This window comes from Euprymna scolopes, chromosome 15 (genome assembly GCF_053919585.1).
Source record: "Euprymna scolopes isolate OS-2025 chromosome 15, ASM5391958v1, whole genome shotgun sequence".
Taxonomy (NCBI): domain Eukaryota; kingdom Metazoa; phylum Mollusca; class Cephalopoda; order Sepiida; family Sepiolidae; genus Euprymna; species Euprymna scolopes.
This window is the reverse complement of record NC_136496.1, coordinates 31,192,436-31,216,351: the sequence shown is the minus strand read 5'-3', so window position 1 is coordinate 31,216,351 and position 23,916 is coordinate 31,192,436. Positions and strand designations below refer to the sequence as shown.

The 23,916-nt window shown below is 34.5% G+C and overlaps 1 protein-coding gene across 4 annotated transcripts in view; it reads right to left on the bottom strand.

The window, feature by feature from the left end:
- LOC145293758 (forkhead box protein P1-like) overlaps positions 1–23,916 on the bottom strand; it is a 971,902-nt gene that overhangs the window by 694,541 nt on the left and 253,445 nt on the right. The gene's annotated exons all lie outside the window — the stretch shown is intronic.

The following is a 23,916-nucleotide window of genomic DNA, read 5'->3' as shown; positions in this document are numbered from 1 at the left end:
ATCTGCAACAGATATATGAAACGTTCAAGCCATGAATGCATAAGTTTAGTCATCATTGCAATGCAGTTTGTAAAATCCCGTCTAATTCATCCGACGAAATAAAAAAAAAATAGGAGGCACTACTTTTGGAATGTCCCTCGTATTTTGGTTATTTCATGAACCTAACTGATAACTGCCTATAATGACTTCAGTTAGGATCGAAAGAAAATGTCTATGGTGTCTTTAGATTTTGTGAACAATTTAACCCTTAAAGAAGCTTAGAAGTTACAACGATAAAGTTGTAGCCTTACAGAAAACAACAGCTTTTTTTAAAAAAACTTTTATTGAAAAGAATCGATTCAGTAACTTGATTATGTTATAAAGCTGATATCTATTTAATGTAGCCACCTTCAGACAGAACAGATACTAGCCTTAAATCACTGCCTCGATACGGGTCCAGAACTGGGAATATGTCTTTTCCATAAGTGCCATGGGAGCTCGGCAAATACTTTGCGGATGGCGGCGATCGGGCTGGCTTTGGTGTTGTGGGAGGTCATGTTGGTGATGTTCTCGACGTATAACCAAACAAAGTACTCTAGCGGGTTCAGGTTAGGGGAAGAGGGGAGGCCAAAGAATGAAATGTACAAAGATGTAGCACTCCTTCTGAAGCCAAAGCTAGGTCTCTTTGGATTTGTGGTCTAGCGCCGAGTCCTGCTGCCACACTCATTGTCAGCCAGCGGCTACTTGATTGCACCAGATGATCACAACATTCTTCAGCACATCCAGGTACTCGTTGAACTATTCAGATTTGCATTTTGAGGGTGCTGGCAATGGTTCTGTTGTCATAACTTGGATCGGTAAAGAGCATGAGTTGTACAGCGGTGCATCTCCGATCTCACTCGTTGAACATTGTGTTACTTTCAGACATGATAGGTTTTTATCACTCTTAGGATTTGTACCCAACTGATCAACTAGTAGATGGTGTGCAACAAACAAAGAAAACCGGTTTACATCAAACAGAAATGGAATCATGTCGTTTTTTCTAGGCGATAATTTTATCATTGCACCTCGTATTTGAACGTCCTCACAGATAGCATATTAATTTATACTAGCGGGACATGGGGAAATTCCACAGCGGCATCTTTCATATGTAATATATTGCTGTTGGGCATTTTGTGGACATTCAACATGAATGGAGACCCCGCGATATTATTGTAGACCTTTTGTTAAAACTGTAAAATTATTTATAAAAGTAATCAGGTCAATGTAGTGTCAGAATATATCTGCTTATTACGGTTTATCTCCAATGTCCTTATAGGAGTCTGTGACATATTTCCATTATATGGACGACTGGAATGAATGGAAATCCCACGATATCATTATACCATCTTTAGACAGAACAGATACTACCCTTAGATCCTAGTCAAAAGACCAAAAAGGTATATTTTTATTTCACGTACAGCTCAAAAGCGACATCATTTGTTTTTATAAATTTTTTATTGATTATTTTTTTTTTTTTTACACATCATGCTTTCGGTAATCAGGAGATCCTATTTATTAAAAAGAAGGATAGAAGGTGATAAAATACTACGAACATTAAATTAGTGTATCTGTATATTAATAATTTAGTATTCCTAGTATATTATTACCTTTTACTCTCCGTTTTAATAAATAGGATCTCCCGATCGAATAATTTACAATCTGGAGCTGTGACACATATACGTACGTACGTACGTACCTAAGTAAAAAGTACTTTGGTATCAACATATAGATAATACACAAACAAACATTGACTAACACGGAAACAGAAGGAAATTAAATACCTATAAATGCCATTTTCGGTGGGCCTTCACAGTTGACAGTTAAAGTATTCAACAACAGGGATAGATAGATAGATAGATAGATAGAGTGGATCTTGGGTTTACTTTTAACAGCTGCGTAAGTTTTGTTTCCCTTATTTTGTCCTTTAGTTCTCACATTCCGGGAACGATGTTTTTGACAAAGTGAGAAGAATTGCTGTTTTCTAGGTCAGAATCTATTCCATCTAACAATTATGGTTGGCAAGTTTTTGACCTTAAAGTACTTTTTGGTCCCCTGACAAAAGGAGGGTGGACCTGTAAATTCACCCTTGTCCGTTTGTCTGTCCACACTTTTCTCAATAACTACTCTTTGGAATTGTTTTGAAATTTTGCACAAACATTAAACATGATATGAATAAAAAAGTAACAGCGGATTTTCTGGGAAAACTCCGGTTGCCCCCGCCCCAACACCAATGCCTTTTGGGTTAAAATGACTAAAATTGACACTTGTGCTTATTAAAAAAAAATGATGCCTTGGATTTTTATAAAACTTTCTGAAAAATTGTAACTAACTGATTTCTATATAATTTTGTTTGTCTATACTTCGCGATAACTCTTGGGTCTGCCCCAGGGGCTCTTTTATGGCTAATAAAAACACTCCATTTTTGTAACTATTTTACCATATTTGTCCAAAATTTTCTGTGTATGTCTATTTAGCAGTTTTGCATGGTGCTGAACTCAAATTTTAATATGTTAAGGCCTTGGGAACTTTGGGGGTTGTGGGAGCAAATGATGGACTTAGCCATTTTTTTAATTCCTTCTATATAATTTTGTTTGTCTATACTTTGCACAACTCTTGGGTGTGCTCCAGGGGCTCTTTTAGGGTTAATAAAACACTCTATTTTGGGGACTATTTTACCATATTTGTCAAAAATTTTCTCTGTGTGTCTATTTATTAGCAGTTCTGCATGGTGCTGAACTTAAATTTAAATATGTTAAGGCCCTGAGGACTATTGGGGCTAAATGAGGTGGAGCGCAAATGATGGACTTCGTCATTTCTTTTTTGCATGGTGCAGAACTCAAATTTACATATGTTAAGGCCTAAAGCTGCACCGTTTGTTCATTTTCACTAGGATTTTTTTTTTATTAAATGCCTACACCAATTGGCTTCCTACCTTGTAGGAAGCGATTTACTTAAAAAAATGATAGATAGATAGATAGATAGATAGATACATAGATAGATAGATAGATAGATAGATAAGATATACACTTACTGTCTTTATTAGACCACCTGGTAGAATTTCAATAAAAAAGGTCATCTTCAAATTTATATATAGCTTGCAGCCTAAGCAAAATTAAATCTTGCACATCCGGAGGAAAAAAAAATTATTGATTCCACATTATCTTGTATGCATCGCCTTTGTTATTGATAAGGATTTTGGCCAAAACCCAAGGAAATGTTGTGGTTCTTTTTTTGTTTACAATAATCACATTTATAGGCAAGCAAAGTGAGTGAACGTATCAAGGTGAGGCGGTAAAAACAAAAAAGGAAAAACGATGTAATCAAGTGTAAAATTAATAGAAAATAATAAAGGTAAATTCACCAAAAGGATTTTAATGTTCATAGAAGTTTTTATTTAAATATCATTGTTGCATATGGGAATAAATGTATATTTCTGAACAGGCGCGGCTTTTAAATAACATACTAGCTGTACTGACCCGGCAATGCCCGGTTACGCATTTTCTTGCAATTTGAAAAACCTGAAAGTACTTCCTTTAAACTTCTCAGCCTAACGTTCACAGGGAACATCAGTTGGAACAGATACATTGAGAGCACTGCGAGGAAGGTAGGCTCTCTCTACCGTGCTAGAAAACTACTTATGCCTGAAAGTATCCTGCATCTCTATACGGCCACCATTTGCCCATGTATGGAGTATTGTTGTTACATCTGGGCTGGTGCATCTTCTACTAGTCTCAACCACCTGGACAGGGTTCAAAAGAGAGTCGCCAACCTGATAGGTCCTGAACTGTCATCTAAGCTTCAAGCTTTGTTCCATCGACGAAATGTTGCTTCCCTCTGCCTGTTCTAAAAGTATTTTAATGGCGAATGCTCTGACGAACTACCAGCACTTGTACCCTTCGATATAAATACCCCTGACAAACCGGACAAGCAGCAAAATCCCACCCCTACACAGTAGAAATCCATAGATGTAATAGCCTTCTACTCTAATAGTTTCTTCCCCAGAACTGCTAGACTTTGGAACTACCTTCCGGGATTCTGCTTTTCCAACTGTACTGACATGCAGAAGTTCAAGTGTGATGCAAACAGACATCTTGCTGCTCAACTCCCTACATAGTATCCCTGCAACGATAGCAGCTCCCTACATCAAAATGGCATTGTGCCTTGTTTGGGGTGAAAATTGAATTAAAAAAAACACACAAAAAAGCACGAACGTCCCTATGTAGCTTAATTGCCATACATATATTTTCAAAACTTGCTACCCAGCTTTACTCACGTATAGAGCACTATTGATGTAACTATTAAAATGATTCATAATATATATCCTCTTATAATATACAGATAGATGAAATTATATATGCTAGCAGCCTACCTGGCATTGCTCGATCGTAAAATATGCTTAAATATAATATTTGAATTCATGCAAATTTCATATTAATTATTCTAGAGCAAATTCTTTTTGGATTATTATATATATCTGTGTATATATATATATATATATATATGTGTGTGCATATAGGTGTGTGTGTATGTATATATATGTGTGTGTATATATATATGTGTGTGTGTGTGTGCATATATATATGTGCGTATATATATCTGTATATACATATATGTATATATATATATATGTGTGTGTATATATATATATATATATATATATGTGTGTGTGTGTGTATATATATATATGTGTGTGTGTGTGTATGTGTATAAGTTATTGTTTTCCAGCGGTTAAGTAACCAATGACGCGTAACGAGGTTAATACAAGAGTGCTCAATATCAAAGTAGAGCAGGGTATACTCTTTATTTGTTTTTACATAAGCAGTAATATATTACTACACAGTCATGAGCATGTTTCAGTCAGCTAGTTACTAGTATCTAAACCATTCGACGCTATAGAAAAAAAAAGCATCATATAATTCAGGGTCGCCTGACGATAGCTGTTTATAGCAATTGAATGTAACTGTTTACTTTCGAATATATAACATGTCCGTGTGCTAGAACGTTGTCATCCTAAATTGTATGCAATTATGCATAATGTATAAACTGTGTATAAAAAAGACTTCAGCGAAATAGTTAAATGAAGCCAATCGCATAAGTAACAAAAAAAAAATTAATTAATAAACGCTCGTGTTTTAAAAGAATATACAAATTAGTTAACTTTCATGTAGTCGCTCGCGTATCCCTTACTAAGTATATTGAGAAGTTCGTTTTAATAAATTTTGAACAGGAATAGTAGAGCTGGGCTTCAGGCTAAGATCGCAGTATAGTATCTGTTCTGATGCTACACTTATGTTGATTTATCCTTGGTCAATCTAGGAGAACTCCTTCTATACTAAGGCAATTTTTTTTTTGCCTACTTCCAGAGTGCCACGTTTTAGGGAGCTGGGTTTCTTCCACATTAAAAATAACCTTGTGTCACATTTTGCTTTCGTGGGGAAGCAAATAAATGCCAATAGAAAACGTAGGCTTTTAATATTAATGTCAGGGCGAGAAAAATAAACTCAATTTTATATATGTTTATAAGATATATCATATGGATGACCGCGTCCCTTGTTGAGACGAAGTAGGTTCATTTCGCAGTCGGATTTCGGCGCAGTTTGCTTGATCTGTGTTGGTTAATAGAAATTCTTGTGTGCAGGGCGTTTGCTCAGTTGGTAGAGTGCTTGCCTTGCATGCAAGAGGCTCAGGTTTCAAATCCTGAGTTCGGATGTGTCTAACTGATGAGCCCAAATGAGGGCGAAACTCGAGTCTTGGACTTCCGGCTCTTTGACTGTCATGGCTCTTGTGGGCTGCGACGTTGTCTTGCTATGGAATTTATTATATATATATATATATATATATATATATATATATATATATATATAAAAGTGAACGTGTCTGTCTGTCTGTCTGTCTGTGTACATTTCCCTACGCAATAACTCTGTCAATTTTTAGTCTATAGACTCGAAATTTGAAATACCGGGTACTGAGATTTGGGAAAATCGATGTGACGGGTGTCAGCCAGAAATTTGGCTGTTAAGGGGTCAAATTTCAACGATTTGACCTTTAAGAACTCTACCAAACTCCTCCGACAATTTTGGGTCTAGACACTTGAAATTTTAGATATAGGTTCCTTGAACCTGGATCTAACTTAATAAAGTGATTTGAGCCCGAAACTATAAATTTTAAGGGGTCATAATAGGGGTCAAATTAAAAAAAAAATTTACTCTTTTTTTTTCTTGCTCAGCATACACCTCCAAACACCCGGGCAACGCCGGGCTGAAATGCTAGTATATATATATTATAGAAAGTTCAAGTTAAAAAATCCAAAACAATTGAAGATATTTTCTGGAGATTTGATTATGATGTTCAAAGGTTTTATTGGAATTTTTAAGGGGTCACTAACGGAGTGCCCTGTGAATGAATGAAAAATAACCACTCACAGGCTTCCCTTTTAGATCCTCACCAACATAACGAGAGCGGTTTATCTGAGTTCTCTTCTTGCTTACGGGACATCGAAGACGACACGTGTCTGTCTGCTCTCTCCGTCATTCAACACCAGACTCGTGCGAGGATTTTCGACAGCAACTGCAGCACCAAAAAACTCAAGGCTTCCTTCCCCCCCCCTCAACTCGGTCAAAACTCCACAGGAAATAAACATGGTTAACGGGACGAATCCTACAGGTAAGTTCCGCAAAACGCGACTGTTTTTTTGCAAGGAAACATTCTTTCTTTCCTTTCTTTCCTTTTTATACAAATTTTATAGGGTCCTGGATACGACCTTAAACTATATCCAGTGGTGAGGCTCCAGCTTGCGGGCTTTGGGGAGTGTGGAGCCAACCTTTAATTGCCATTGCTCCCAGGTCCACTCGGGCCCGGAGTAGTAGTACCTGTTGGGGTCCCAACTATGGGTTAAATAGAAACCGACTTGAAAACAACAAATATATTCTATTAAAAAATCTTTCTTCAAAATCTTTGGATGCAGCATTAAATAACCTGAAAAGGGTTGATATGCCGTAAAACAAAAACAACCAACAAGTTTTATAACAATTTTCATTTATGTTGTGTTTCTTTCTTCTTCTCGACGTCACATTTTTTTGTTACCACATAACTGGAAAAATTCTAACAGTTTATTTACGCGGATGTGTATTTATTTAAAATTAATATATGTGTCTGTATGCAAAAATATATATTCCGTATTGATTTGTGTTTGTGCATGTAAATTATATATATATATATATATATATATATATATATATATATATATATATATTTGGTTGAGAAGAAAGTTCTTGCGGAATATTTAATTTTGATTTCAAATGATGTATTTCCAAATGTATTCGTTATAATACCGTAAAGAACGTTTTCGGCTCTATCCAATCGTTCAAATTACAATCCTTTAAAAACAGTTATGTCTTCGTTTCAGAACGTTGAACCAAGATCAAAAAAGACAAATTCGCACATTTTTCTTATTTCAATTCAAGTTAGGCTGAAAAGCTGCTGAAACAGCTCGCAATATCAACGAAGCGTTTGGCTCAAAACCACTACGCACAACACAATGATAGTTTATACAAAATTCATGGCGGCGGCGAGAGTTTTGAAGATGATATGCGTAATAGTCGGCCATCTAATGATGACAACGATCAATTAAAAGCCTTAGTCGAAGCCAATCACTGCAGAATTATTCGAGAACTTGCTTTTAAATTAGACGTAACGTATACGACTATTTCCAACCTCTTGAGAGAGATTGGAAAGACAAAAAAAAAATGTGATGAATGTGTGCCTCACAAATTGAACGCAAAAAAAAAGTTATCAAATGTCATATTCCCTTCTTTTATGCAATAAGAACGACCCCTTTCTCGACCAGGTTGTAACTTTCGATGAAAAGTGGGTTCTTTACGACAACTGGTGATGCTTAGCTCAGTGGTTAGACGCCGATAAAGCTTCACGACACTTCCCCAAGCCAGAGTTACAAAAAAAAAAGGTCATGTTTGTGTGCGATCGGTCTCATCCATTATAGTTTTTTCTTTAATGCAAGCGAAGAAACCATTATGGCGGTGAAGTACGTGTCCAAGCATCTCGATAACTTTCTGGGTGAGAAATGCTTCAAATACCTAAGCAATATAAAAAATGCCTTCAGCGACTTCATCGCCACTAGAGCGAAATATTTTTACGTTAATACACTTGATTTGTGTTGACAGAAGTGCGTTGACTCTAATAGTGCTTATTTCGATCAATAAATCAAATATGCTAATCTGAACTTAAAAGTTAACAACCACAAGAACTTTCTTGTCAATCTGATAGATGTCTCGTTACTCATTGCGTCCTAACAACCACTATGTATTCTCCTTTGATTTCAATCAAAAATTTATAAATTCTGGCAAATCTGTTAAGACATTCATCTTGCCGAGAGAGAGAAAAAAAAGCTGTCACTTTCCACATCTCTATTTACTCTTTTTATTACTCTCATGCCTTTCTTTCTTTTTCACAAGCTAAAATATATTAGTTTTTATTTAAATTACCTCCCTTGAGAATTAATGAAAATAATATTTTAAGAAAATTTAAAATTTAGATTTTCGAGGAGATAGAAAGATGAAAAAAAAGAACAAACCAAGCAATATGTCCATCAACGTTTCGTCTTTATTGATTTTTATTTATTCACCCAGAAAAAGTCTTACAATAAAGACGAAACGCTGATAGAAATAGAACTTGTTTCTATTTTCATCTCTCTCTCTCTCTCTCTCTGTATATATATATATATATATATATATATATATATATATATATATATATATAATACGTATAAGGAGAAGAAAAAATAACTATAAAAATACGAGAAATCTGTCAGAGATTTTTCATGCCCAGTTCAATGTGTAATTCTTAAACCGTTTCTGCCACCTGGAAGATATCGATAACAGTTTAGATTTAAAAGAAACAAGGATTTATACACAAATAACATTTGGAACAAGACTAATGAGATTAAAGAAATTTGGAACAAACGAATACACATGAATACAAATATAACATCATCGTATATCTTTTAGTATTTATTTCAAAAGTGCTCAATACAAGCTAGAGCATAATAATAATTCTGATTTCGTTTATCAACGTCTCTCTGGAAAGGGATGGGATTCATTTCCTGAGGATCTCCCTTAATCCCGGCTTCAAACCAGGAGCTTCAAAGATCAAGGGTTTTCCTAAGGGTGTTGGTGGTACCTACAATAGCAGAGGTCTGAAGGCCGCCTAAAACATCGGGGATTTGCAGTTTTTTCAATTGTCCTTCAAAACGACTTGATACTACTCCTAGTGTACCTACTACGATCGGAATTATTTGTGTTTTAACCCCGTGTATACGCCTTATCTCCAAGGCCAATGGAGCATAATTGCTCCACTTCTCATTCTCCTCTCTCACATTCCTGAAAAGTCTACAATCTACCAGTTTTTTCAGACCTTGTCAATGACTACCAAATCCGGACGATTATGTTCTAATTGCTTACCTCTATCTTGCCATCCTCACTTGTTCTCACTTCATAAGGCACCTCCTCGTCATTTTCCAGCACACTTCACCCCAACCTTCTTACACACCTCCCAATATATCCGGAGTCCCATGCAATCATGTCTTTTGCGGTACTCTCTCTGGGCCAGTCCACTACACCCTGCTGCAAGGTGCGCAATTGACTCTGAGGTCTTACCACAAATCCGGCATTCTGCAGCAACTTACTCTCCAAGAACCACTTTTTTGAACAATCGTGTTCCTAATGCCTGCTCTTGTGCTGCACAAACAAAAGCTTCAGTACCTACTACGATTAGTGTATATGGCTTATTTCCAAGGTCAATGGAGCATAATTGTTCCACTTCTCGTTCTCCTTCTCTCTCATATTCCTGTCCCAGGGTACTGAGAAGTCTACAATCTGCCAGTTTTTTTGAGACTTAACTGCATCTTGAAAACACTGACAAATGGTACAAGCACAAACCGGCAACAGTGCTTGAAAACGAAAGTCACAAAATTCTATGGGACATGGATATACAAACAGATGGTCAAAAAGACCGGATGTCATAATAGTTAACAAGAAGGAAAGTCCTACCAGATTGTAGATTTTGCCGTCTCAGCAGACCACAGAGTGAAGATCAAGTAGACAGAGAAGCAGAGAAAATACACAGAATTCGCCAGAGAGCTCAAATGGATATGGAAGGTGAAGAAAGTTAAGATAACACCACCAATAACAGGAGCACTAGGAACAATACCAAAAAACTTCAGAAAAAGAATAGGCGAGATTGGAATCAGAGGGATGGCTGAGAAGATACAACGGATATCAATAATGAAAACTGCAGAAATATTAAGGAACCCCTTGAAGGCGGAGATTAACACATCTGATCTGCAACCACCGGCCGGGCATATGGAAACTACTGCAGAAGTAAAACACAAAGCAACACCACTTGGGATCATGGAAACTTAAACAGTATGATTGCATAATTCTAAGTTAACCCCCTGCGCTCTCGCTCACCCTCCCTTTTTTTCTTCTTCGTCACTATAAACTGGTGCTGCACCAAATAAGGCGGGTCAAGGACGATGGAAAAACTGAGAGAAAGCACTAAGCAGACCTCCGCTGGATGAGTGCAAGGAGGACTGGGACTTTGGAGAGGCTTTTTGCCACCCACATCTTAGTGAAGATCATTGGTCGCTACCAGTGAGAAATTAATGGTAGACGACCATTGGGATAACACAAATTAATTTGCAAAGGTTGTCAAAAGAAGTGGAGAGTACTGGAAATTTTGTTGTCACTCAGACTCTAGGGAACACCACAGGCTATTTTCAAAGGGAATTTTTAGATGATGGCCTGTATGAAAGGTCCTAGTGAGTAGTAATAACAAAGATGACGCTTTAAGTGAGTGCAAAAATTCAATTATATTTTCATCGGGAATAGTTTTCAAGTTTTATAATCACAAAATATATTTAGATGTAAGCAATTTCTAAATTCATTAATTTTCTTTTTTTCTATTCTGTGTACAATTATACATGCACACACATGCACATATACATACATACATAATATGTATGGGGAGATGTTGAATGCCTATTGGAGAGAACCTGAATGCCTACTAGACACTATCCTCGAGCGTCTAAGGTCTTTCTGTGCAGGAGTTTGTCAGAACAACCTGGCATGAGGATACTTTATCCTAGAAGTAAACCCTGACTAAATATTCAAAATCACATAGTATTCACTGCCGTCGTATCGCTAACCATCACTGACTTTTATAAAGAATTAGTCTGGGTGCCTGGCGTTGCCTGGGTGTTTGGAGATGTGTGGTGAAAAAAATAAACATGGTAGAAGGCAGGCAGGCAGGCAGGCTCGAACCTGTACCACAAAGGAGGACAAGAACGTTAAAAAAAAAAAAGGGACGTTTTTGCCGTTGTGTCCATCGCCAAACTGGAAGTGACGAAGGTTTAAATTAAGGCTAGTCAATTGAAAAGTGAGGATGATTTTCGAAAATACTGGCGAAAAAAGCAACCCCTCCCTTTAGAAAAATGCCCAGTTGTGGGTTAAGGAATTAATTAGCCGGTTTTTCGATATTTGTAGTCCAAAGTGTCGAGTTCTAAAACAATACACATCTCATGAAAATCCGTCGCCTCTGTCGAAAGTTTTAGGTAAACATACATACATACATACATACATACATACATACATGTAAACAGACAGGAGAGATTTTTACATACATCTAAACAGACAGGAGAGATTTTTAAGAAGAATGGTGCACCTTCTCCAAGTGATTATACCTCAAGTGACAGCCTGAAGCTGGATACTCTACCAGACTAGATGAATTCTTGTCCTGGAATCAAGTAAGACAAAGAGACCACAAGAAAGTTATACTATAACATATGTAAATGGTCAGTTGGGGAAAGGGCAATTATGTTCTCAATTTCTTTACTAACTCAGTGTTTGAAATGTAAAAGAAACTTTAATGGAATATTCAAATATGTATTTCATATAGAGACAAAGTCCTAACACGAGGATGAGGGGTAGGCGTATCCTGACTGCTGAGAACTTCGACTTAAGTAAAACAAAAGAAAAAGTATATATATATATATATATATATATATATATATATATATATATATATATATATATATTCCCTTTTCGCTTTCTTTTTTATTTTTACGTTTTTACTTTATTTTATTTTAGATTATATGCTATCAATTTTTCCCCCTCCTTTTAACAAACAATCTCCTCTCTTCATTAAAAAAAAAAAATTGTTTTTTTTTACACAAAAATCACCAATTACCAAGGCCCGGAGGCCACTCAAGGATAAGGGTCAATGGGTATACATCAGTCAATGTGATTATAGCGTTGTAAACATAGGTAGTGGGAATTATGTAAATTGGATTACTTAGGGGGCCGGTTCATCAAGAATTTGTTTACATTGGACTTGAAGACAATCAAATTGTAGTCAGCTGGAAAGCAGGCAACCGGAAGAGAGTTCCACAGACGTGTAGTTCTAAGAAAGAAGCTTTGTTCATGAAATCTACGTTTAGGTTTAGGCACAGATAAAGAGTGTGGGAAATTATTGATAATGGTTTTAGCTAGACGAAAGTTTTTCGTGGAAATTTGGCGAGGGGGACCATAGATTGAAGCTCAGATGAGCACTTGCCATGAAAATAATGATAAAGCAGAGACAGGCTCGCAACGTCTCTTTTGTGGGAATATATATATATATATATATATATATATATATATATATATATATATATATATCAACATAAGCGAAAAAAATTGTTTGCTAAAAGGAATAATAAAGGGCGATTTTTAGATCAATTCATAACGAGTTTTATTTCCTGTATTTAATAGCCGTTAACGTATTAAAAAAGAAGAAGTATTTACAGCTCTAGTTCTGCACTATTGAGCTATTATTTAAACTTTGCAATTAAAAGATAATTATATTTGAAATTATATATATATATATATATATATATATATATACTAGCAGGAAGGGCCGACGTTTCCCGGGATTGAATGATGACCAACAAATATTTCACACTCCTATATTTTATTGCCATCGAAATCAGTGAAATCGCCCGGAAGGGAGCTTCACATGCCTCCATGCAGTAACTTAATCCAAAATACATGTTATTCTACATTGCACTTTAGAGAACCTACTGTTTCTTTTATAAAATTATTTTATATAAACTTCTTTCTAGTTAACGAAAAAAGAAAAAAAAACGTTAAAAAATTTACGTGCGGGGTTTGAACCTACAGACCACCTCATGCAAAAAAATAAACAAAACAAAAAAAGCAAAAAAAAAAGCAAACGCAAAAAGAAAACACGCTACCAACTTACCACCAGTAGACGTTTTACGGCCTATTGTTCTATTATTATTGCTAAGCGACGACATGGAAAAAATGGCTGAATCGATGATAGATAAATTAAAATAACGGTTTCGATTATCAATTATCAGTAATTATCAGGTGTATTCTGAGACAAAACCTAGCTAAGATCACTCCAAAACTTATACACTAAAGTTCTGTAAATTTTAAAGAAAATCTGTTCAGCCGTTTCGGAGCCTATAAGGATCGAACTCACACACATGCAAAGTTGCATTTATATAATTATAGAGATATATACTTGTTATTTTTTTTACTGCTTTTAATACAGAATACACAGAAAAATTATTTTATTGTTCATTAGTGCAAACATTTTGCACTAATGAGCTGTTATTAAAACTTTGTAATTAAAAAAATGATATTTGAAACATATGTATATATACTAGCAGTTCATCCCGGCTTTGTTCGAGACCTATGTACTGTTCATAACTTTGTGTGTATATATATATATATATATATATATATATATATATATATATATATATATTGCGCTATGTCTGAAAACACTTGATGTAAAATTTCAAATATTTAGACCAAAAATTGACTGAATAATTTGGTAGAGTTTGCAGAAGGCAATATTTTTAAACTTTGACCCCTATTTGTTTTGAGTTCAAATCAAATTAAAAAGTCTGATACATGTCCAAGTAACCTACATCTTAAATTACAAGTGTTTAGACCCAAAATTGGCGGATGAGTTTGGTAGAGTTTTCAAAAGTTAAATCGTTGAACTTGGACACCATGCCAGCCAAATTTCTGGCTGAAAACCAATTAAAAAGATTTTCCCAAATCTCAATACCCCTTATGTTAAATTCCGAGTCTGTAGACTGGAAAAAAAAATTATTTAATTCAATTTAACATTATATAATCAATTCTTAATGCTGCAATATTTTAAGTTATAAATTTATTATATTTTTTACGAGAATATCTTGTCCTTTTCTTTTCTAGTTTTAACAACTAGTCTTTTATTTTTCCATGTTTAAGCATAAACATATTACTTTTCATGCTCGCATTTTTCTATTGTAATATATATATTGGGTATATCATAAAGAAGCTCCAGAGAAATAATGTAAATTACAGATGTAGTCGAAATATTTTAAAATGCTTAGGGTCGTAAATTTTAAATCTATAATATAAAGCTGAATGTGTGTGTGTGTCTGGTCACGAATAGGCTCCTATATGTTTGACTATTTTAAAAAACTGATTGCATATAATGTTAGAAGATGTATCGAGACACAGGAATGAGTATGTTTGATTTGGCAGAACAGTGATTCATGAAAATTGTGGGGTCTGCGTTCGCGCCTGGTCCACAAAGTATGGAAATAAAAAATTAAAAAAAAAAACGCTTACAAGTGTTTTTGATATAGATGTACATAAGAATACTTTGATAAGTATGTTTTAACTTAAATAGGGATGGTATAATAAAATTGTGGGGTCTGCGTTCGCGCCTGGCCTCCATAGAATGGAAATAGGCACAAACTTTAATAAAGACTTTTCATATCTATCTGCATAAGTATACTTTGATAATCATGTTTCAGTTTGAAGAAATATGGTATAATAAAATTATGGGGTGTTCGTTCGTACCTGACCTCCATAGAATGGAAATATGTCACAAAGTTTAACAAGGTTTTTTTAATATAGATCCACAGACTATTGTGATAAGTGTTTCAGTGTGAACAGGTATGGTGTAATAAATTATGGGGTTTATCTATTTTCTTTTTACTTTCATCATATTTTGCTTTGGTTTTGATACCCACAAATTCAACCCAAATTTACAACCCTTCCTTTTCATAACCTATCATACTTTCATAAATCAGAGTCCATTTTCTGTAGGCTGTTTTTGAACCCAGTCAACGACAGGTACTTTTGCTAGTATGTATATAAAATGATTAGAAAAAAAAAGCAATTGTAAATATCAATGTGAACCTCATCCCCCACCCCCTGTTAAAAATTGTCCGCCCATCTGATTCTTAATTAGCCACTACGTGACCATGGCAAAATGTATATATATATATATATATATATATATATATATATATATATATATATATATATATATATATAAAATATCAAACTTAATTTTTATAATACAATTTTAAGAAATAATATGCCTGCGGATGATGGAATATTCCAATCGAAAGCGCTCGCTAAACAAACAAACGGATCTGACCTATATAATTTTGAGAAAAATACAAAAGGAAGTATTTGGAGATTGGAGAACGTAAAAAAGAAGATACTGAAATAAAAGAATTCCGAGAGTTTCAATAACATTTGTCTCAATATATATATATATATATATATATATATATATATATATATATATATATATATATATATATTGGGGAAGATCGAAGGATCGGTCGAAAATTATGTGCTTTTGAAGCAAACATTCTTGTTTTCTTTTCAAAAGACTTTTTGTATTCCTACACGTCAACACACAGGAAATAAGTACTCAAAAGATATAAACATTTATATATCTTTTGATTTTTTTTATTCATATATATATATATATATATATATATATATATATATATATATATATATATTATATTGTCATACACATACAGTACTGTTTCGCTGTTTCACAGTTCATCAGTGCGGCTAGACAGGCAACTGCCTCAAGCCAGTATATATATATATATATATATATATATATATATATATATATATATATATATATATGAGTGATGAACGATTCCGATACAATTCCCGATTCTGATTTCTTATAAATGTCTAAATATTCAACAATAAATTTGTTATTTTGTCTCGATTACTGTAAAAATACATGATAAATGTGCTTATATTTTCTCAAAGTTAAAAACACACTTGTCTGAGGAGGGTCTGTAGATTTTAGCTTTACTTGTAGTTTAAAATCAATTAATCAATTAATTATTTTATTTACTAAAAGGTTTTGTGTTAAACAAAATAAAACAAAATTTAAAAAAAAAAGATGATTACATGGAATAGTTTTTGGCACCGGAAAATAGGCATATATTTTTCCGATACTGATACAACCGAAAGTTCTGAATTTTCCGATTCACGATTCTGATTAATCGTCCCAACACACACACACACACACACACACACACACACACACACACACACACACACACACACATCCATACACACACACACACACACACACACACACTCTTTGCGAAAACATTTTTTTTTTGGCTTTCTGCATATCAGAAGACAATACATCGAAACTTTATATGAAGTTGATAAAGTTTTTTTTACAGAAACAAAAACGTCATTTGCATATGTTAAGATATGCAAGACAGCTTCTAACATTTGCAGTCTTTTGTTACCATTGATCTTGCAAAGTTTTTTTCTTTTTTAATATTATCTATTAGGATTGCAAATTTTTGTATTTATGTATATAAGTTATGTAGACATAAGATATTATGTCCGACATTTTGAAAAAAAAAGATTTTTCCAAACTTATTAATTTCATTTTAAAGAATATTTTTCAACCGTCTAGAAAAAAAAGCAAATAAAAACTGAAAAAAAAAAGTAAAAACTCCATTTATTTAATAATAAAAAAAAAAAAATTGAAAATAAAAGAAAAACATCAAAATATCCGCAAAGTGATTTATTTATAAGACAAAAGGATAATTTTTTCTTCTTACCAGACATGGAAAAAAAAAAGAAAATGTCTATAAAAGAAATATAAAAAAAAGATTTTTTTTTTCAAAATATTAGGATGTAATTGGCACAATTTGATTAGATTTTTGTCTGAATTGTTTTTCGTCTTGTTTGTTGATTGTGTTTTTGTTTGTCGAACATTTTGCATGTTTCATCGGCCAGAAGTACTTGGCGGCAGCGGCGGCGAAAAAAAGGCCTATTCGGAAAAGAAATTTTTTTAATTAAGCGAGTAATATCATTATTTTTAGTTTTGTCGAGATCTCAAGGAATTTGGAACGAAACGAAGACGAATAGAAAGAAATTAAGGAAAACGCTTTCGGAAGAAACGAGATGTAAGTTTTTTTTTATTGTTTTTGTATGTGTGTTTTTTAATACAAACAAAAAATGCATGGCTGGTGAAGGGATATTGATAAAAACAATAAAAAAAAGTCAGGATAATTGTGAATGGAATTAAAAAAGAACGCAAGTGAGAGAAAAGAGACTGGGGGGGGGCGAACAGGCAAAAAACAAAATAATAGAATGAAAGAGATATGGAATAAAGTGAGAAAATTACCTTCATAAAAACGCAAAACAAAAGAATCTATTCGAAGGAAAAAAATGTCTTGCTGTATAAATACTAATAAAATAACAATAGAAACTAATGTGGATATATGTGAGCGTATGTATATATGTACGTATGTTATACGGCATAATCACGTTGACACACCGGTTCCCGCTGGATCGCCGAAGTTAAGCAACGTTAAACCTGGTCAGTACTAAATGGCTCACCATCTGGGACTTCCAGGTGCTGTATGTGCTCTCCGCTTATCTCGGCATTGTTTCAGTCGTTCTGGACTCCTCTTTCCCACTGGACTCAAACAATGCCGATTCAGGGAAGGTGTGGTTGGATTTTGCACAACCCTTGCCTCACAATTACGCGCACAGCTGCCTTTACACGAGGCATGCTTTGTCTTTCGAGACTAAATTGAGGCGCCGATGTATGTATGTATGTATGAATGTATAATCACGTCAAGACACCGGTTCTCGTTAGATCACCGAAGTTAAGCAACATTGAACCTGGTCAGTACAAGGTGGGTGACCATTAGGGAATATCAGGTGCTGTATGTATATTACTGCTGAATTAGCATAGTTATTAGGTTGACAAAAAAAAAAGCTGTTGTGACATTTTTAATTTTGATTTCAAACGATGTATTTTCAAATTAGTTTTCGTTATAATACCTTTACTTATACATCATTTTAAAGAGCGTTTTTTCGTTCTATCTAAGCGTTTAAATTGCAACCGTTTAAAAAGAATTATTTCTTCTTTTCAAAACGTCGAATACAAGATGAAAAAGGCAAATTCGCACATTTTTTTTTTTAATTCAAGCTAGACCGTATCAACGAAGCGTTTGGCCTAGAAACCACTAGTAAAAGCACAGCACAGTAGTGGTTTAAAAAATTTCGTGGCGGCGACGAGAGTTTTGAAGATGAGCATAGTGGTCGGCTATCGGATGTTGACAACGATCAAGAGCCTTAGTCGAAGCCAATTAACGCATAACTGTTTGAGAACTTGCTTCTGAATTAAACGTAACGTAACGTATACGACGATTTTTAAATCATTTGAGAACTTGGAAAGACAAAAAAATGGGTGCCTCCCGAATTGAACGACAACCAAAAGAAACACCGTTATGAAGTGTCATCTTCCCTTAGTTTACGCAACAAGAACGACCTGTTTCTTGACCGGGTTGTGACTTGTGATGAAAAGTGGGTTCTTTACAATGACCGGCGACATTCAGCTCAGTGGTTAGACGCCAACGAAACCATTACGACGAAGAAGTACTGTCAACAAATGAGTGAAATGCATCAGAAACTTCGACAACAACACCCAGCATTGGTCAACAGAAAAGAAGTCCCAATTCTCCTCTATTACAGTGCTCGACTGCACGTTGCTAAAAACCGACTCTGCAGAAGATGAATGTATTGGGCTATAAAACTCTGCCTCATCCGCTATATCCTCCAGACCTCTCACCTACCGACTACCACTTTTTCATTCAAGCATCTCGACAACACTCTACGCGAGAAATGCTTAAAAAAATCTAAAAAAAAAAAAAAAAAAAAAAAAAAAAAAAAAAAAAAAAACGCCCTCGGCGACTTCATCGCCACCAGAACACAAGATTTTTACTTTCCTGGCATAAATACACTTGTTTTGCGTTGGCAAAAGTGTGTTGATTCTGATGGTGCTTATTTCGATCAATAAATTTTTGTTTAAGCCGAAATATCTTGATCTGCATTTTAAAGATAAAAAACACAAGAACTTATACATATGTGTGTGTGTATTTGTATTGTTTCATGAATCTACATCATATTTTATTGGAAGATACAATATATTTTTAGTATTTACTTCAACAGTGCCCAATACGCGAGTAGAGATGGCTATTACGATTTGAAAATATACATAGCAATTAAGTTACACATAATTTCCCACATTTCATTCTCGGGGATGAAACACGGAAAATTCTGTATGTATAAAATACCAAAACTAATAAAACATTTCATTTGTCTATTTATGATTTGTATTGTGATTATCTTGAAAAATAAATCGATATACGAAATTAACGCAAATAACAAAACAAATAAGACCTTATATATTATTAAATTATTGGAATTCTTTTTGAGGTAAGTAATTTGTATATTTTATTTATTTACATACTATTATCCGCATCTTATATATCTGGATAAAATCATCCCACGAAGCAGCAACTTTATAGCAACCTACCTGCCATATCTAATACCACCAGAGAGAGAGACGGCTACGATTTGCCAGTCACTGCCCGAGAAGCAAGCATGAATTAGTGAGTGATGTATTGCTATGGACTCCATGACACGGACGCGCAAGCAAAGGATTACTTAGATCCACGTACATCCAGCAGATAGCACACGACGCCAACTGTAAACCTGAAGAGATGAGGCAGCTGATGGAAGACAGAAAACTCTGGCGAGGAAGAGTCACATTGGTCTGGGCAAGGAGCCCGTCCTGATAATGATGATGATCATCATCTTTATAGTTGTTGTTTAACGATGTTTCGGCCAACTATTCCTCTTCGTCAAGTTGTTAACAGCGACATGAGGGATAGGGATGCAGAATCTTCAATTGTATCTTCAGTAATTACTGCTTTCCACAGTTGTCGTCGTCTCACCACGTCTTGGCCATTTTATCCCGCCGCGCTTAACAACCGTACTAAGGACAGGGAAATAATTGGCCGAAACGACGTTAAACAACATTTATAAAAAATGAGAATAATAGTCCGCAAGTTTGCCCATGTCACGCAAATTCAACAACCGGTTCAGTGCATTTCTATAGCCTTCTTATACTCTTCCATATATATTTACCAGTAATGCGACAATCAAACTCCCCCCTCTCTCTCTCTCATACACATATATATATAGGGTGCCCCCCCCCAAAAAAAAAGCTAAATGGAGGCATCTAGAACATATGGTGTAGAACGGAGAAAAAGGCCAAAGACCCTAGTGTTTTGATGTGATGCTTTGAATATAATAAACTAGTTATGACCAAAGTTTCATTTCATTCGGACAAAACACTAAGAAACGGGGCCTAATTAGAGTTGGGGCCCGTGTTTTTAGGTCACCCTATATATATATATATATATATATATATATATATATATATATATATATATATATATATAAGGAGAGAGACAGGGAGTGGTATATAAAGAATATGCATAAAAAACAAACAAAATTATTATTCAAATTTGGTTTTACAGTTTTATTTATTTTATATGTTCATTAAGAGTTTCAAACCCTTATACCCGGACATTTCAAAGTAATAAAATATACTTCTCATCAAAATGGAATCGACTTGTAAAATTTGATGTAACAGAACCCTTTCCTCTGTGTGTATGTTTTAATTTTAATAGTATTATAAATGAGGGCACTTCCCATATTTGTCGTGGATGCCAACCATAAATCGCCACATCCCCAAAATTAGTTCAAGATGTGGCCAGTATAGCAGGGACTCTGGTGTCTATTTAAACGGGAAAGGATACATATACATATACGAGGGTAGTTTTAAAAGTAAAGCCTTCTATTTTTTAATTAAAAAAGTTTAAGGGCTACGAAGACGTGAGTAGTACCATTAAAACTAGCGAGCTTTTTATACTCCAGAGTTTTTTGTTTTTTTTATTTTTTACTGTAATGTATAGTTTTTAACAGTTACTGAATGAGCAGTATTCTGGGATTATAAAGATAAAGCTTAATAATGTTTAATTTTAAGGTTAGCATATTTCCCTTAACTAACAACGCAATTCTGTTACGAATAAACGTTGAACACGTACTCTTTGTCTTTTGAGGTCGAAGGCGAGGCGAGTCGCTGGGGAAGGTCAAGCAATTTGGTATTCAGACAAAAGTAAACATAAATAAAATTTGTTTATTTATGCGTCACTCACATTTTGTAACACAAACAAAATTTATCAACAAATTTCTTTGAATGAAGAAAAACTGGAACAGAGACTGGAAAGAAACTTCGTTACAAAAACACCTCGTATTTTAAAGCATATACCACACTATGAAGATAAAGAAATTATATATATATATATATATATATATATATATATATATATATATATATGATGATTGCAACGTCTTGCCAGACGAGTGCCACTCCCTCTGACACTTAATGTCCATGAGCTTAAAAATGACTTCTTTTTTTTTTTATTTTTTAGTCCTACCGGTGAATTCACACGCTCAAGCAGGCATGACACTGAAGACTGTCATTGAAATCAGTTATTACATGCTTCCAGCATTTCAAGCCTCTACGCGTCACAACTTTTCCATCGCCACAGGACCATTTTTATTGAAAAATGCCTGAGGGAGTATCTATAAACAGATGATGTTACAGAGTCTTAGCTTTGTACGACAGCTAAATGTCTCTCTCGGTTCAAAATGTTGAGATTCAGCAACAAGCAAGAGCAAGATATATATATATATATATATATATATATATATATATATATATATATATATATGAACAAATGATTAATAAAACATGTTAAATGACATCTTGAAAAAGAGTTAAAAACATATTTAATTTTAAAAAAGGAAGCACAAGATAAGTGGATAGTCCTTAATCCGCGGAGTTTCGAAGAAATACTCTCCTTCTCATCAGAGGGCAGAAATTAGCAAAATGCGGGATCGGATTTTGCATGTAAAAGTATTTAATGAAACTAGAAGTAAGTCACAGATCTTACTTTGTTAAAAAAAAAAGGGCGAGGTAAGGGGAATAGGAGATAAAAGAAAAAGATAAAAAGATTTCACATGAATGGATAGTTCGGTGAAGGGTTTTATATATAATCAAAAGGATGTAGTGTTTATCAGATATACGCAATGGTAAACTATAATCTAATATAAATACCAGTATTTATATATAGATAATTTAATCCCAACCGAATAAAAAAGCTCAAGACGCAATAGAGAGTAGAGCTTATTATAAGAGAAAGAAAATAAAACTTAAAAAAGTTGAAATTTACAATCAAAATTTATTGTTCGACTGAATACTCCAAAAAAACAATTTACAAAGAATAATAAATTTCGATTGTAAAGTTCAACTTGCAGTTTTAATTCTCTCTCTCTCTCTCTCTCTATATATATATATATATATACGACACGATCATGTTGACACACCGGTTCTCGCCAATTCACCGAAGTTCAGCTATGTTGAGCCTAGCCAGTATCAGATGGGTTACAATTTGGGAAGGCTAGGCGCTGTATGTACCGCGCCGAGTTGTAGAAATTTCCAGGTTGGTATCTGGAGGCGCATTAATTCACTGGGAGAGATGCACCTCCAGTCTTCGTTAAGATATGTATCTAAGAGAAAACTGTGGTTTATTGTATACTCTGTCCCGTGGCAGTCGTCTGCACCGACAAAGGTTAGCAGTAGTATTAAAAAGTGAGGATTGTGCTACAAAATCATCTGTATGGATTTCCGAGCAACTTAATTGTTGTGGCGGAAGCTGATACGTCGAAATCAACGGAAGTGTCCATCATATATATATATATATATATATATATATATATATATATATATATATATATATATATACACTAGCGGGGAAGGGCTTTGCCCGGTCGTAAAATACGCTTAAATATATTTTAACTTGTGTGGATTTCGTATATATTATTTTAGAGTGGTGATTTTAAAAGTAAATAAAAAAAATTATTTGGGTGCCATCAGCTAGAATCGAAACCGTGTAAGGTGTTAACTTTTGTCCAAATCGCCTGTTCCTTCTTTCATCGGATTTTTTCAATTATCGATACTTATCAAAGACATTCCGATACAAAACCGTTCTAATACCACTGTTAGGCATATGAAGAAGCTTTGGGTGAAATTTCATAAAAAAAATCGGCACAGCTGTTTTCGAGTTCATTGTGAACGAACGCACACACACACACAAAGTTCCTTTTCTATAATAGTAGATAAAAGGTGTGTGTGTGTGTGAATATGAGTGCGTGTATGTGTGTGTGAGAGAGTGAGTGTGTGTGTGAATGAGTGTGTACGTGAGTGTGTGTGTGTATGAGAGTGTGAGTGTATGTGTGAGTGCGAGTATGTGTGAGTGTGAGTGTGTGAATGTGTGTGTGTGTGTGTTACAGCAGATCAGAAAACCTCGCCGGGACATAGACGCCATAGTTTGAATTTGAAACCGACGTTTTTCTTATCTTCTGAAACACATATATAAATATAATATTATGCTCTTATTTTTGAAGTGTTCGTTATTCGAGCATTCTGCTGGGGTTCTCTCCTACTAACCTTGCTGAAGAGACAAAATTCATATCGGTTTTTAATGAGTCAAAATTCATATCGTTTTTTAATGAGTCAAAATTCATATCGGTTTTTAAT